General features: G+C 41.8%; 1 protein-coding gene across 2 annotated transcripts in view; it reads right to left on the reverse strand.

Annotated features, from left to right (window-relative positions):
- LOC109869419 (coiled-coil domain-containing protein 71-like) overlaps window positions 1–13,181 on the reverse strand; it is a 34,156-nt gene extending 20,975 nt beyond the window's left edge. The window contains exon 1 of one of the 2 annotated variants that reach the window (XR_004205134.1): window positions 12,873–13,181. The gene's annotated coding sequence lies outside the window, so the exon portion shown is untranslated. The remainder of the gene's footprint in view (window positions 1–12,872) is intronic. The other variant, XM_031803443.1, reaches the window with a different exon arrangement.
- Window positions 13,182–17,474: the final 4,293 nt, after the last annotated feature.

Below are 17,474 nucleotides of genomic sequence, written 5' to 3' on the forward strand. Positions count from 1 at the left end.
TACTCACATTGGTTACAGCGAGGGTGATCAGTCCGGGACAGCTGGTGCTCTCATGCAATCAGTGTTGCTTGCATTGAAGCATGTATAGAAGTCATTTAGCTCCTCTGGTAAGCTTGTATCACTGGGCATCTCGCAGCTGGGCTTCACTTTGTAGTACATACTCTGCATGCCCTGCCACATCTAACAAGCATCAGAGCCAGTGTAGTAGGATTCAATCTTAGTCCTGTATTTCGGCTATGTCTGTTTGATGGTTTGTCTGAGGGCAAAGCAGGATTTCTTATATGCGGGTTAGCATCCCGTTCCTTGAAAACTCTACCTTTTAGCTAGGTGTGGATGTTGCCTGTAATCCATGGCTTCTGGTTTTGGCATGTACCTACGGTCACTATGAGGACAACGTTATTGATAAAGCCGGTGACTGATGTGATCTACTCCTGAATGCCATCGGATAAACCCCGGGAACATATTCCAGTTTTCGCTGGAACAGCAAAAAAAAACAGTCCTGTGGCTTAGCATCTGTCATCTGACCACTCCCATATTGAGCAAATCACTGGTACTTCCTGCTTTACTTTGGATTGTAAACTTTGAATTGTAAGGATTGTGTAATTATGGTCAGATTTGTCAAATGGATGGCTAGGGAGAGCTCTTTACCCAGCTCTGTGTGTGTGGCATGAAGGTGGTCTAGCGTTTTAAATTTCCCTGCATTAAAGTCCCCAGCCACTAGGAGCACCGCCTCTAGATGAGCATTTTCTCATTTGCTTTGAATAGCGTGCCCAGAGTCAACTGCCTCCTACTCTGTCCCAGATGCTAATATATGCATATTATTAGTAGTATTTGATAGAAAACACTGAAGTTTCTAAAACGGTTTGAATGATGTCTGCGAGTATAACAGAACTCATATGGCAGGCAAAAACCTGAGAAAAATCCAACCAGGAAGTGGGACATCTGAGGTTTGTAGTTTTTCAAAGCTTGGCCTACCAAATACAGTTGGATATGGATAATGTTGCACTTCCTACAGCTTCCACTAGATGTCAACAGTCTTCAGAACCGGGTTTGAGGATTCTACTATAAATTAGGGGCTCATGAGACCTCTTTGAGTCAGTGGTCTGGCAGAGAGCAACATTGACAATAGCACCTCCAAACAAAAGACAAGAACTAAACTGAATTGACAAAACTCAAATGGATTGAAATAAACTAAAACTTGTTTCTCACAAGTTTTTCATAGGTTGTGCACTCTGCAAACAATGTGTCCATTCCAACAACGGTAAAAGGAACTTTGATGTAATGTCCTTAAAACATGTCAAAATGAGGCTCAGTAGTGTGTGTGGCCTCCACGTGCCTGTATGACCTCCCATCAATGCCTGGGCATGCTCCTGATGAGGTGGCGGATGGTCTCCTGAGGGATCTCCTCCCAGACCTGGACTAAAGCATCCGCCAACTCCTGGACAGTCTGTGGTGCAACGTGGCGTTGGTGGATGGAGCGAGACATGATGTCCCAGATGTGCTCAATTGGATTCAGGTCAGGGGAACGGGTGAGCCAGTCCATAGCATCAATGCCTTCCTCTTGCAGGAACTGCTGACACACTCCAGCCACATGAGGTCTAGCATCGTCTTGCATTAGGAGGAACCCAGGGCCAACCGCTCCAGCATATGGTCTCACAAGGGGTCTGAGGAGCTCATCTCGGTACCTAATGGCAGTCAGGCTACCTCTGGCGAGCACATGGAGGGCTGTGCGGCCCCCCACACCATGACTGACCCACCGCCAAACCTGTCATGCTGGAGGATGTTGCAGGCAGAACGTTCTCCACGGCATCTCCAGACTGTCACGTCTGTCACATGTGCTCAGTGTGAACCCGCTTTCATCTGTGAAGAGCACAGGGAGCCAGTGGCGAATTTGCCAATCTTGGTGTTCTCTGGCAAATGCCAAACGTCCTGCACGGTGTTGGGCTTTAAGCACAACCATACCACCCTCATGGATTCTGTTTCTGACCGTTTGAGCAGACACATGCACATTTGTGGCCTGCTGGAGGTCATTTTGCAGGGCTCTGGCAGTGCTCCTCCTGCTCCTCCTTGCACAAAGGCGGAGGTAGCGGTCCTGCTGCTGGGTTGTTGCCCTCCTACGGCCTCCTCCACATCTGATGTACTGGCCTGTCTCCTGGTAGCGCCTCCATGCTCTGGACACAGCAAACCTTCTTGCCACAGCTCGCATTGATGTGTCATCCTGGATGAGCTGCACTACCTGAGCCACTTGTGTGGGTTGTAGACTCAGTCTCATGCTACCACTAGGGTGAAAGCACCACCAGCATTCAAAAGTGACCAAAATGTCAGCCAGGAAACATAGGAACTGAGAAGTGGTCTGTGGTCAAACCCCCAATAAAGGAGTGGTTCTGCAGGTTGTCTTGCTAATTGACTATAATTTCCACCTGTTGTCTATTCATTTGCACAACAGCATGTGAAAATGTATTGTCAATCAGTGTTGCTTCTTAACTTAAGTGGACAGTTTGATTTCACAGAAGTGTGATTGACTTAGAGTTACATTGTGTTGTTTAAGTGGTCCCTTTATTTTTCTGAGCAGTGTATATACACACACACATACGCAGTGGGGAGAACAAGTATTTGATAACCTGCAAAATAGGCAGTGTTTCCTACTTAAAAAGAATGTAGGAGGTCTATTTTTTATCATGGGTACACTAACTATGAGAGACGGAATCTAAAACAAATCCAGATAATCACATTGTATGATTTTTAAGTCATTCATTTGCATTTTATTGCGTGACATAAGTATTTGATACATCAGAAAAGCAGAAGTTAATATTTGGTACAGAAACTTTGTTTGCAATTACAGAGATCATACGTTTCCTGTAGTTCTTGACCAGGTTTGCACACACTCCAGCAGAGATTTTGGCCTACTCCTCCATACAGACCTTCGCCAGATCCTTCAGGTTTCGGGGCTGTCGCTGGGCAATACGGGCTTTCAACTCCCTCCAAAGATTTTCTATTGGGTTCAGGTCTGGAGACTGGCTAGGCCACTCCAGGGCCTTGAGATGCCACTCCTTAGTTGCCCTGGCTGTGTGTTTAGGGTCGTTGTCATGCTGGAAGACCCAGCTACGACCCATCTTAAATGCTCTTACTGAGGGAAGGTCAAGATCTCACGATACATGGCCCCATCCCTCCTCCCCTCAATACGGTTCAGTCGTCCTGTCCCCTTTGCAGAAAGAATGATGTTTCCACCTCCATGCTTCACAGTTGGGATGGTGTTCTTGGGGTTGTACTCATCCTTTTTCTTCCTCTAAACACGGCGAGTGGAGTTCAGACCAAAAATCTCTATTTGTCTCATCAGACCACATGACCTCCCATTCCTCCTCTGGATCATCCAGATGGTCATTGGCAAACTTCAGACGGGCCTGGACATATGCTGGCTTGACCAGGGGGACCTTGCGCTGCAGGATTTTAATCCATGGCGGCATAGTGTGTTACTAAAAGTTGACGATATTCACAAAACACTTCGAAATACTTTTGTAATCCAACTTTAGGTATTAGTAATCGTTAATAATCTATCAAATTGATCACGGGGCGATGTGTATTCAATAGCTCCACGTCTTCAAATCATGTTCGGAAATCTCTTCCAAAAGTTCCTGTCGGAGACCGGATGGAAAGGGGTCTCTCTTCTTCGTTTGACCAAGAAACAACCCCCAGGCAATTCACAAGACTGGCGACATCGTGTGGAAGCTGTAGAACTTGCAATCTCAGCCCCATTTAATTTGGTGTCCCATAGACAATACATGCAAGTGGCGCATTGATATTTTTTCCAGTTTTCAGTGATCAGTTTCTTGCACTTTTCGAGGAAACACACGCTCTGTTATAGTCACAGCCGTGATTTAACCAGTTTTAGAAATGTCAGAGTGTTTTCTATCCACACATACTAATCATGTGCATATACTATATTCCTGGCATGAGTAGCAGGACGCTGAAATGTTGCGCGATTTTTAACAGAATGTTCGAAAAAGTAGGGGGTAGGCTTAACAGGTTTTAACAAATGGCAAATGTATCTTGAATAAATTAAAAAAATATATACAAATAAGTGGTCACAGGGAGTAGGCAAAATAAAATAAAAAAAGTAAAAGAGTAGTCTTCGACTAGCAGCTGTAGTGTTACTGGCATCGGGAGAAGGGCGGGTGGGCTGTGTGAGGTTAAACAGCATGTGAATTTCACGAGCAGGACATTTCAAACCTGAGCCTGAATAAATTTGTCATGGCTACTTAGATCCTCAGAGGGGGAAAAGTTGGTGTCATGCGCTCTTCACAACAGTCTTGATGTTTGGACCATGATAGTTTGTTGGTGATGTGTACATCAAGGAACTTGAAGCGCTCAACCTGCTCCACTACAGCCCTGTCAATGAGAATTGGGGCGTGCTCGGCCCTCCTTGTCCTGTAGTCCACGATTATCTCCTGTCTTGATTACGTTGAGAGGTTGTCGTCCTGGTAACACACTGCCAGGTTTCTGACTTCCTCCCTATAGGCTGTCTCACTGTTGTTCATGATCAGGCCTACCACCGTTGTCTTCAGCAAGGATCCAGTTGGAGGTGTTTAGTCCCAGGGTCCTTAGTTTAGTGATGAGCTTTGAGGGTACTATGGTGTTGAACGGTGTAAAAAGGCAGTGTGGAGTGCAATAGAGATTGCATCATTTGTTGGCTTTGTATGCAAATTGGAGTGGGTGTCAGGTTTCTGGGATGAGGGTGTTGCTGTGACCCATGACCAGCCTTTCAAAGCACTTCATGGCTACAGACGTGAATGCTAAGGGTTGGTAATCACTTAGGCAGGTTGCCTTGGCGTTCTTGGGTACAGGGAGTATGGTGGTCAGCTTGAAACATGTAGGTATTAATTTCTTCGATATAGGGGGCGCTCTTTTAATTTTTGGATAAAAAAAACATTCGTTTTAAACAAGATATTTTGTCACGAAAAGATGCTCGACTATGCATATAATTGACAGCTTTGGAAAGAAAACACTGACGTTTCCAAAACTGCAAAGATATCTGTGAGTGCCACAGAACTGATGCTACAGGCGAAACCAAGATTAAATTTCAAACAGGAAATGCCCCAGATTTTGAAGGCCTGTGTTCCAATGTCTCCTTATACGGCTGTGAATGCGCCAGGAATGAGCTGACACTTTCTGTCGTTTCCCCAAGGTGTCTGCAGCATTGTGACGTATTTGTAGGCATATCATTGGAAGATTGACCATTTTACACAACATCTACCAGGTGCTCGCTTGGTGTCCTCCGTCGCAATTATTGCGTAATCTCCAGCTGCGTGTATTTTTCCATTTGCTTCCGAGGAGAAACCCAACTGCCACGAATTATTTATCATTGAATAGATATGTGAAAAACACCTTGAGGATGATTCTAAACAACGTTTGCCATGTTTGTCGATATTATGGAGTTAATTTGGAAAAAAGTTTGGCGTTGTAATGACTGAATTTTCAGGGGGTTTTCTTAGCCAAATGTGATTTTAAAAAAACAGAGCGATTTCTCCTACACAAATAATATTTTTGGAAAAACTGAACATTTGCTATCTAACTGAGAGTCTCCTCATTGAAAACATCCGAAGTTCTTCAAAGGTAAATTATTTTGAATGCTTTTCTTGTTTTTGTGAAAATGTTGCCTGCTGAATGCTAGGCTTAATGCTATGCTAGCTATCAATACTCTTACACAAATGCTTGTGTAGCTATGGTTGAAAAGCATATTTTAAAAATCTGAGATGACAGTGTTGTTAACAAAAGGCTAAGCTTGTGAGTGAATATATTTCTTTCATCTAATTTGCGATTTTCATGAATAGTTAACGTTGCGTTATGGTAATGAGCTTGAGGCTATGATTACGCTCCCGGATACGGGATTGCTTGACGCAAAAAGTTAAGACTGTCAGGGACAGGTTGAACATGTAAGTGAAGACCCATGCTCGGAGTACACGTCTTGGTAATCTGTCTACTCCCTGTGAATGTTAATGTGTTTAAAGATCTTACTCACGTCAGCTATGGCGAGCGTCCGCAACAGCTGGTGCTCTCATGCATGCTTCAGTGTTGCTTGCCTCGAAGTGCGCATAAAAGTAATTTAGCTCATAAGGTAGGCTCGTGTCACTGGACAGCTTGCGGCTTGTCTGCCCTTTGTAGTCCATAATAAACTCGTCCCGTTTTCAGGACCCCGTCTGTCAAAGATTATTTGGATTTTTACGAATTACTTCACAGATCTATGTAAATGGTTTAAACACTTTCCTATGCATGTTCAACGAACCATAAACAATTAACAAACATGCACCTGTGGTACAATCGTTATGAAACTAACCGCTTAGACTGTAGGAAATTAAGGTCACAGTTATGAAAACATAGGACACTGAAGAGGCCTTTCTACTGACTCTGAAAAACACCAAAAGAAAGATGCCCAGGGCCCCTGCTCATCTGAGTGAAAGTACCTTAGGCATGCTGCAAGGAGGCATGAGGACAGATGTGGCCAGGGTAATAAATTGCAATGTCCGTACTGTGTGACACCTAAGACAGCGCTACAGGGAGAAAGGACGGACAGCTGATCGTCCTCGCAGTGGGAGACCACGTGTAACACCTGCACAGGATCGGTACATCCGAAAATCACACCTGTGGGACAGGTACAGGATGGCATAAACTGCCCGAGTTACACTAGGAACTCACAATCCCTCCATCAGTGCTCAGACTGTCCGCAATAGGCTGAGAGGCTGGACTGAGGGCTTGTAGGCCTGTTATAAGGCAGGTCCTCACCAGACGTCACCGGCAACATCGTTGCCTATTGGCACAAACCCAACGCCGCTGGACCAGACAGGACTGGCAAAAAAACGCTCTTCAATGACAAGTTGCGGTTTTGTCTCACCGAATTTGTGTTTATCGCCGAAGAAATTAGCATTACACCGAGGCCTGTACTCTGGAGCGGGATCAATTTGTAGGTGGAGGGTCCATCATGGTCTGGGGCAGTGTGTTACAGCATCATCAGACTGAGCTTGTTATTGCAGGCAATCTCAACACTGAGTTACAAGGAAGACATTCTCCTCCCTCATGTGGTACCCTTCCTGCAGGCTCATCCTGACATGACCCTCCAGCATGGCAATGCCACCAGCCATACTGCTCGTTCTGTACATGATTTCCTGCAAGACAGGAATGTCAGTGTTCTGCCATGGCCAACGAAGAGCCCGGATCTCAATCCCATTGAGCACTTCTGGGACCTTTTGGATCGGAGGGTGAGGGCTAGGGCCATTCCCCCCAGAAATGTCTGGGAACTTGCAGGTGCCAAGTTGGAAGAGTGGGGTAACATCTCGCAGCAAGGACTGGCAAATCTGGTGCAGTCCATGAGGAGATGCACTGCAGTACTTTATGCAGCTGGTGGCCACACCATATACTGACTTACTTTTGATTTTGTTCAGGGAGACATTCCATTTCTGTTAGTCACATGTCTGTGGAACCTGTTCAGTTTATGTCTCAGTTGTTGAATCTTGTTAGGTTCATACAAATATTTACACAAGGTTTGCTGAAAATAAAACAGTTGACAGTGAGGACGATTATTTTTGGGGTGAGTTTACTTTGCAAGTCCTGCCACGTCCGACGAGCGTAGTCCTGTATTTACGCTTTGCCTGTGATGGTTTGTCTGAGGGCAAAACAGGATTTCTTATAAGTGTTTGAGTTAGAGTCCCGCTCCTTGAACGCTTTACCCTTTAGCTCAGTGCGGATGTTGACTGTAATCCATTGCTTCTGGTTGGGGTATGTACGTACGGTCACTGTGGGCTCGACGTCGTCAATGCACATATTGATGAAGCCGTTGACTGATGTGGTATATTCCTAAATGCCATCGCATGAATCCCGGAACATATTCCAGTCGGTGCAAGCAAAATAATCATGTAAATAGCATCTGGCCACTTCCGTATCGAAAGAGTCACTGGTACTTCCTGATTTGGTGTTAGTTCTGGCTAATTACAACAACTATTTTTTCTCTCTCAACAAAAAACACTTATCTCCATATCCATTACGATACTCAATTTGTCTGAGTCCTCAGCACACCCCTAGGAAGCTAACCCAGTCTGTATTTTTCCCTCAAGGTGCCCACCGGTTGTTATGGTAAACACCCCACCCGTCTGTAGCAAACAATACTCATGAGTTCATAGAGTTAAGTGTTCTGGTCTTTCTTATTGGTCAGTGAAATTAGTATTTTAGTGATGTGAAAACACTATTATAGTGTACATTGGCATTCAGTGCCTTTTAGGATGAGGGAGGACTTTTTGGTTTTTGAGTATGGCGTGATTTCTATTACAGCATATTGGATGACTGTCATTCATATTACATTCACCTAACCTTTGTAACATCGATATGTTTGGTCTATTACATGATACAAAAAAAAAAAAAAAGTTGCCTATAACCAATATGAGGTTGCTACAACCTAGCCTACGAATGAAAGTTTACAAAGCAGTGCCCAGTTGAGAGAATTTAGAAATCAAGGGGACTGACAGTGACACACTCAATACTGCCTTGCACACCCTTGCCTGCATCTAATTTATTAAGGGTGTAATCATTAGCCCAACAGTTTTAAACCAGAGTTTGTATTGGACAAATTAAAGTATGTTAATCCCTGTTCCGATACGTTTTTCAACAAAGTCGCTGAGACGAATGAACCTTGATCTCTGCAAACACAGTTCACTTTCATAGCAGCCACATACAAAAAGCATGGTCATTTGCTCATGTATAATTCCTTCTCGCATCTCGGCGCCCTCTTCCTCTCACCTTTTCCCTTTGCTTGTGGACCTTAGTGCACAATACAACAGCTGTCTGTGACCAGGTGAAAAACCTTTCCAAGTCAAACCTTCACACATGCTACATCGCTGTCACCGTATTAGCTAACGTCATAGTCAACATAGCTAGCTTCTAGAACTAATGTGTTAATAAACACAATACAATCATGCAGTACAGTGAACAGCAAGCAGTTTAGCAGTTACACCGGCAGGCCCCTCACCACATGTTATGCACTGCAGTGCTAGCTAGCTGTAACTTATGATTTCAGTACTAGATTAATTCTCGGATCCTTTCAGCTCTGATAGGTTGGAAGACGTCCTACGGAGCTTGTCATAATTACTGTCTAAGTCTATGGAAGGGGGTGAGAACCACGAGCCTCCTAGGTTTTGTATTGTACTCAATGAACACAGAAGAGGACGGAACACTAGCTGTCCTCCAGCTACACCATGGTGATGCCTCAACAGCAGTCTGTAGGGTTACTGACATTTATTGCAAAACTGTGTTTTAATCAATTTGGTGACTTGGTAACATTTTATCTTTAAAGTATCACTTTGTTTAACTATTTTTATGAAATTCCCTGAGAATGATGGTCCTACCCTTCTCTGGTACCTTCCTGAGGAGCCTCCACTGACAGATCATAATGAAACATAATTCAACTTTACCATTATGACTAGAGGTTGGCCGATTAATTAGGGCCGATTTCAAGTTTTCATAACAATCGGAAATCAGTATTTTTGGGCACTTTTTTTTCTAGTGACACCCCATCCCGTGAACGGGACAGTTGTCATCATCTGACACTAATTAGCATAACGCAACAGACATTAATCTTCCTAGAAAATATTCCTATTCATGAAAATCACAAATATATTGGAACACAGCTTAGCCTTTTGTTAATCTCCCTGTCATCTCAGATTTTCAAAATATGCTTTAGAGCCAAAGCTAGACAAGCATTTGTGTAAGTTTATCGATAGCCTAGCATAGCATTATGCCTTGCTAGCAGCAGGCAACCTTGTTACGAAAATCAGAAAAGCAATCAAATTAAATCGTTTACCTTTGAGGAACTTTGGATGTTTTCACTCACGAGACTCCCAGGTAGATAGCCAAAGTTCATTTTTTCCCCAAAATATTATTTTTGTAGGTGAAATAGCTCTGTTTGTTCTTCACGTTTGGCTGAGAAATCGACCGGAAATTGCGGTCACCGCAACACCGAAAGATATTCCAAATTAGCTCCATAATATCGACAGAAACATGGCAAACGTTGTTTATAATCAATCCTCAAGGTGTTTTTCAAATATCTATTCGATAATATATCAACCGGGACAATTGGTTTCTCAGTAGAAGCGATTGGAATAATGGCTACCTCTGTATTTTACTTGAGAATTTCTCTGGGAGCATCAGGTGACCACTTGCGCAATGAAGCCGCCTACGGGTATTCTTCAACATAAATGCGTAAAACTACATCACAATGCTGTAGACACCTTGGGGAATACGTAGAAAGCGTAATCTGGTTGTTATGGCATTCACAGCTCAATAGGGAAGCATCGGAACACAGGGCTTTCAAAACATGAGGCACTTCCGGATTGGATTTTTCTCAGGCTTTCGCCTGTAACATCAGTTCTGTTATACATAGACAATATTTTTACAGTTTTGGAAACTTTAGAGTGTTTTCTATCCTAAGATGTCAATTATATGCATATTCTAGCATCTTGTCCTGACAAAATATCCCGTTTAATTTGGGAACGTTATTTTTCCAAAAATGAAAATACTGCCCTCTAGTACTAACAGGTTAAGAACACATTATTATTTTCAATGACGGCCTGGGAACGAGGCAGAACGATAGATGTTTACCTTGTCAGCTCGGGGGATCCAATCTTGCAACCTTACAGTTAACTAGTCCAACGCTCTAACCACCTGCCTCACGAGGAGCCTGCCTGTTACGCGAATGCAGTAAGCCAAGGTAAGTTGCTAGCTAGCATTAAACTTATCTTATAAAAAACAATCACCGACTGTCGTTGCTCCAATGTGTACTTAACCATAAACATCAATGCCTTTCTTAAAATCAATACACAAGTATATATTTTTAAACCTGCATATAAAGCTGAAAGAAATCCAGATTAGCAGGGTATACGCAACAGTTTGAGCTGCCTGGCTCTTTGCGAACTAATCTCCCAGAATTTTACGTAATTATGACATAACATTGAAGGTTGTGCAATGTAAAAGGAATATTTAGACTCATGGATGCCACCCGTTAGATAAAATACGGAACGGAATAAACTTTTTGTTTTCGAGGTGGTAGTTTCCGGATTTGACCTTAGTCTCGTATTTCTGTGTGTTTATTATAGTTAAGTCTATGATTTGATATTTGATAGAGCAGTCTGACTGAGGGCTGGTAGGCAGCAGCAGGCTCGTAAGAGTCAAAGGGAGATGGTTTAGAGAGAAATAGTTGACGCGTTATAATTCCTGTAATAACTTGCGGCTGAACTTGAAAGGGGTTCGTTATTTTACCATCCATGTCCTCCGTAGAGAATGTCTTGATCTACTTCAAATAAGGTCTGTGTTTCATGCAGGCTTAAACCACATCTGTTCATGTCTTCCATAGAGAATGTCTTGATCTACTTCAAATAAGGTCTGTGTTTCGTGCAGGCTTAAACCACCTCAGCGTTTTGATACCTGTGTAAATCTTACTAGGATAAGGTAATGCTTGTCAAAATATTTACATAAATCCACTCTACAAAAAAAAAATATCTTTGCTTATATTTAGCCAATATTGATCAGAGTTACCTGGTACTATGGATATCTACAGTTATAAAATTGGCAAGGTGGTGTAAGTCTACACGAAACAGACCTTATTTTAAGTGAATCTAAAAATATCCTATGGAACCGCTTTTCAGATTTTGCTAGGTGTCATGGGAATTATGACTCGCACTTTGGTAGTCAATTCTTACCTTGGCCATTATTAAAATAGGATTTCCTACATATAGAAATTAAAGTTTGTTTTCAACATTCATCACAGGGAACAGTTGAGAGTATTTGTCTCCTAAGCAGACTCTTAAGTATCATTGTCAATTCAGTGTGTGTGCGCGTTTTACAGATGGCAGAAAAAGCAGAGCACCAGTGTGGGACAACTACATGGAATTGGCACCAGGGAAAGCAAGGTGTCTTATTTGTGAAAGACGTAAGCATGGGGTCAGCAACGGCTAAATAAAAAAATACCACCAACCTGTGGAATCACCTTAAGAACACCCATCTGAAAGCCCATATGTATTATATTAAGTTCAAATAAAAGTGGTCATTGTTCATTCAGTATTGTTGCAATTGTCATTATTACAAAAATGTGTGTGTATATATATATATATATATACACACACACACATATATATATATATATACACACACATACATACACATTTAAAAAATGATTAATCGGTATCGTCTTTTTTTTTGTCCTCCAATAATCAGTATCGGTGTTGAAAATTCCTAATCGGTCGACCTCTAATTAGGACTGTTTATAATATAAGGCACCATTTCACTCAATACAAAAGTAGTGCTGGTTGATCGCACTGAGACATTAAAAAATAATAATCACCTTGATGCCTTTTCGTCTATGGAAATGTAATGGCATAACGTGCTTGATGTCATTCCGAATAATCGAAAAGGGTCGGACAGAAGAAAAATCGAACAGTAAAAACATTACTATGATAGAGTAAACACGACTCTAATTCAGTCAGAGAGCTAAGTCCCTGCCCTCGTTCGATTATTTGAGTAGCTAGTAGACACTCTAAAAGTGAGAAAAGTCATCAACATTCAAACAAGCCAAGTAGATAACGTTAGCCGGCTAGCAGCATTGTTCGGCTGGCCAGAACATTCGAAACAAGAGCCGATGTAACGTTAGCTAGCTGGCTACGTTTCTTGAGGCCAGACAGACATTCCTGAGTCGAGGAACAGGAGATAACACAATACTGTACTGACAAACCGGCGAGTAACTAACGTTACCTAGTTGTAAAGTCAGCCATTTAAACACCATGCCACCATGGCTTGCTATCATTTCCCCTACATCATAGGTACTGAATGTGTGTAGCTACCTTTTTGTTGTGCGAACCGCTGCCCCCTTGCACCACTCAGCAGCACCGACAACTTCAATCAAATGCGAGCAGAGACACACTTTCTTCATACAGCAATTAACGGGAAGTGCACTCTTTGGAATATTGCTTTGACAGCTACAATTGCAGTCAAGCGTTGGCCAAAGTAAAATGGCAACCGTTGGGGGTGTTTCCGTTTTGAAGACCTGAAAGAGAAGAGGGGCGGAGTTTAGAATGCAATAGGGAAGGCACTTCAAGCTAAGCACGCCCATTAGACCTTATCAGTGTCCGATCCGTGCCCAGAAAAAAGGGAAAGAAGGCGTGATTTAGGCGTGGTCAGGAACAGGAAAGGGGTTGGGCAAATTTAAGGGAGGCAAACTTCCATGCCTTTTGTGAAAAAAAGGTAAGCAGTGAGCTAGCTAGCAATCTTTGTGAGATAATGGAGGGGTTGAAAGGACAATTTAAATTATTGCATTTTCAGTGTTAATTTAGCCATTAGATTAATATGTATTTATGTTTCTAAAATCATGAATGGGATAACGATTAAACATGTTTTTTTTATGTATGTTAATTTTGACATACAACTAAATGGAATGCTAGCTAGCTTATTCTAAGGGTTGAAGAATTGTTTCTGACCAAAATGCACATGAATGATGCCGCGTTCAGGTTCAGATGCTAGTCAGAACTAGAAAACTCTGACAGTTCCAACTTGCTAACTGGTTAAATGCGACACGTGTATAACTACATCCAGTTAGCAAGTCGTGGTTTCCCGACGAGCACCTGAACGCGACATTAAAGGATGCAGTCCTTGAGGGGGCAATAATAAAGCATTGTATTCGTTTGTCGGCCATTTACAGAAAAATTAAACTAGGTGATAGCAATAGAAAGAGGACCTCTGCATTAATAAGCAGCTCAATTTCACAATTTTATAATGCAACCATTCAGTGTAAAATAACATAAAACAACTGACAATTGGACTTTGATTAAGAAATTCTGGTTTAATGTAGTCAATGTTATCACCTTATCATTTGTCTAAAGGTTATAGGAATGACTGTTACGACACTGAAAAGTTTAGAGTTATTGTGAAGCCAGGCTTTTTTAAACCTCCCCTCCCCCATTTCTCGTCTCTCCACTGTGATGACAGATGTGAGCAGTATGGCACAAAATGGCTGCCAAGAATAATCAAAATGGCTGTTACAGACTGTGAATATGAGGTGTAATTACTGCATAGTACTTAAATAGTTTTGAAAAAAAATGGTATGTATTTACATAAATGTCTACATATGCTACCCTGGAAAATAATATCTTAAATGAAACCAAGGAATGAGGAGAACCTTGATCCTACCACAGGCAACCAAGTGCTTGCTGCCTGGGAGGTTGTTAGAAATTGATACAAAATGAAGGTTTCTGAAATCTAATGTTGATGTCCCCCAATAAAAACATAGTCTCTCTATACATCCGGGTTGCTCCCACAATTTTCAATTGACTTAAGGTTGCTTTCAAAACAACTCGGAAAATCGGAAAACTCGGAGCCCATTTGTCTACGAGTTTCCAAGTCGGGCATTTCAGAGTTTCAGAGTTCCGAGTTGTCTTGAAAGCGGCACCGTCTGTATGTAATATAACATCAGTTTGGCATAGAAACTATGTCACTACTTTATACACTTGAATAAAATGCAAAATAGTAGCTAGCAAAATGGAGATCACGGAGGTTATTTTTAATGACTGCGTTTCACAAGTAACTAGTTTGAGTCAAGTTCCTCACCAAAACCACTTAACGTTTTGCCTGCAAACTTTGGTTTCGAATCGCAACGTTCTCGTATGTCTGCCTCGTTATTTATTGGGAGAGTTCCATACAACCTTTTAAAGCCAGAAAAGTAGAAATCAGATTTTTACAAATTAAAGACGGGCCTGATGGACACAGAAAATGTTTAGGTAGACTTTCCAAATGTCGGCAAAACACACTAGACAAGGTGGGATAATTTTGTTTCGGTAAAATTAAATATTCAAGAAATGTTGGTGACAATATTGATAGCCTAATAACCATCATATGAAAGTAAGCTTGGAGTCACGCGATGACGTATGGTGCTCCCTTTACAACTCAGGAAATCATGCAGTTTCTTAGGCTACAGATTAAATCAATTATGAACTTTACAGGGTGGTGAAAATTCAAGGAGATAGATGAGTTTGATGCTGCTTTCCAATACATATCGAGGGTCTTATTTTGGTGACATGATCATCAATGCTTGGCTTTGACACAAATGTAATCTCATGTAGGCTGTACATGCACTCTAAACAGCAGCGCGAAAATAACAGTACCAATACCAGAGTGGGCACACTGGCTACAAAACGCTTTATTTTTTACCCGAGAAACCATCAGTAGAATTGAAAATGCGATGGAAACCCATTGAACTTGTATTCTTTATTAGGTACATGGGATTAACTGCAAAATGTATTTGTATGTGCGCTACGTGATCACGCACAGCCTGCAACAAGTCAGTTAGATGGAGACCTCTCTGGTGGTCATATTGTTTTTATGTGGAGTTTAGAATATCCGCATGTAAATATGTCGCCAATTCGAAGGAAAGCTAGTTTTTTTTATTTATTGGAAAGTGCTCGTTCACCACCGTGCTCGTTCATCACCGTGCTCGTTCACCACCCTGTGAATTTCGTAATTTATTTAAACTATAGCCTAAAACTGCATGCTTTCCTGAGTCGTAATGGAAGGACCACACACCACATTATCGCTTGACTCGAAGTTTACTTCGATATGGTGGTTATTATATCAATATTTTTAGCATAAAGACGTTTCCACCGCCATTTCTCGCATAATACGTTTTACTGGCAGAAAGATCCCACCACGAAGAAAGAAAAAATTATCTGTCCGCATTTATAATTGTACCAAAGATGTCATGATTTAAAAATATATATTGTATGACTAGTCGCATAAAAACTGTCCGGAAAAGTGGTTAATGGCGAGGGTCGGTTTTACGAGACTTTTTTTGGTAAAAAAATAAACGTCCGTAGAGAAGTTTGGAAGGTGAGCAAGATTAAATGTTGAAGAAGACCGAACACTGCAGTGGGAGGGGTTATAGACAGGTGTTAAATGGGGATGGAATAGACTGACATAAAAATACAAATTAGAATGTGAATAGAGCAGATTTGGAAATGGAAAATTAACCCAATTTGGAGACATACCCCTTGTTGTTCACGATGTCAGCCTGGCCCTGCAACCTACATTCAGAATCCTATTCACTCATCTTTCCATATAAGGTTTGTTTTTGGAAGTTGAGTTTGTTTATAGGCAGTTCTGTAGGCAGTTCCACTATTTGCATAACATACTAATTGAACCCCAGGTTTTAAACAAGGCATAAACCATTGGGTGTAATCAGTGTTCCAGATACAGTAAATGGAGCTGACAAGATTAAAATGTTTCCCTGTTGTTATTGCCCTGTTGCACAACATTAATGATGCATTCATAACATCTCGTAAATTCGAAAATATCAGCATATGATTGGGAAAAATCCACTTGAACGCCCCTCAAACTGGTAATTACTAGTGGGAAACTTGTCTATCATCTCTGAGCTCAGAATTCTCCCACATGTGGGGTGGCAGGTAACCTAGTGGTTAGAGTGTTGGACTAGTAACCGGTTGCAAGATCGAATCACAGAGCTGACAATGTAAAAATCTGCTGTTCTGCCCCTAAATAAGGCAGTTAACTGTTCCTAGGCCGTCATTGAAAATAAGAATTTGTTCTTAACTGACTTGCCTAGTTAAATAAAGGGGAAAACAACAATAATTTGTTTGCAAGTGTAACTGGTGTATAATGGCTAGTTAGTTAGTGGTGCGCACTAGTAGTGTTTCAATTGGGCAGCTTTTGTGGAGCGATACAGTAGGTAAATGTTTGTGGGATGCAGTTGTTCAGAGGGTCCCTGGTTCGAGCCCAGGTTGGGGAAAGAAGAGGGAAGGAAGCAATACTGTTACATTGTGGTAAAAAAAAAAAGTTAAACTCTGATCGCCATTCGTGGTGAATAAAGTAACACTACCTAATACTTCAATGCATTTTTCCACAATAGGTGGGTAAACCCTTGTGCAAAATAAAAATATATTATGTAAATGGTGTTTATTTACATTTACTCTCCACTACACTGTTTGTGAGCATGATAGCTGTACTTTTAGGCTATGGTTAACGCAGCTTGTTTGCCATTAGCCAATTGGTGTTCTCAACAAGTTCAAAGTATCTCTCCTTCCAGAGAGACATCAGGGACCGTAACATACTCTGTTTCACAGAATCATGGCTCTCTCGGGATATACTGTCCCAGTCCATACAGCCAGCTGGGTTCTCAGTACATTGCACAGGCAGGAATAAAGAACTCTCTGGGAAGAAAGGCAGTATTTCATTATTAACTACTCATAGTCTGACCAAGAATAATAGATGGCTGCATTCACACAAAGCTGAAAGCGTGAACCAGCGCACTTAACCGTGGCAAGATGACTGGGAATATGGTCGAATACAGTGTAGTTACTCGTCAGTACAGACAAGATTTATGTGGCAAGGTTTACAAACAATCACTGATTACAAAAGGAAAACCAACCAGGACACCAACG

This window comes from Oncorhynchus kisutch, linkage group LG24 (assembly GCF_002021735.2).
Source record: "Oncorhynchus kisutch isolate 150728-3 linkage group LG24, Okis_V2, whole genome shotgun sequence".
NCBI lineage: Eukaryota > Metazoa > Chordata > Actinopteri > Salmoniformes > Salmonidae > Oncorhynchus > Oncorhynchus kisutch.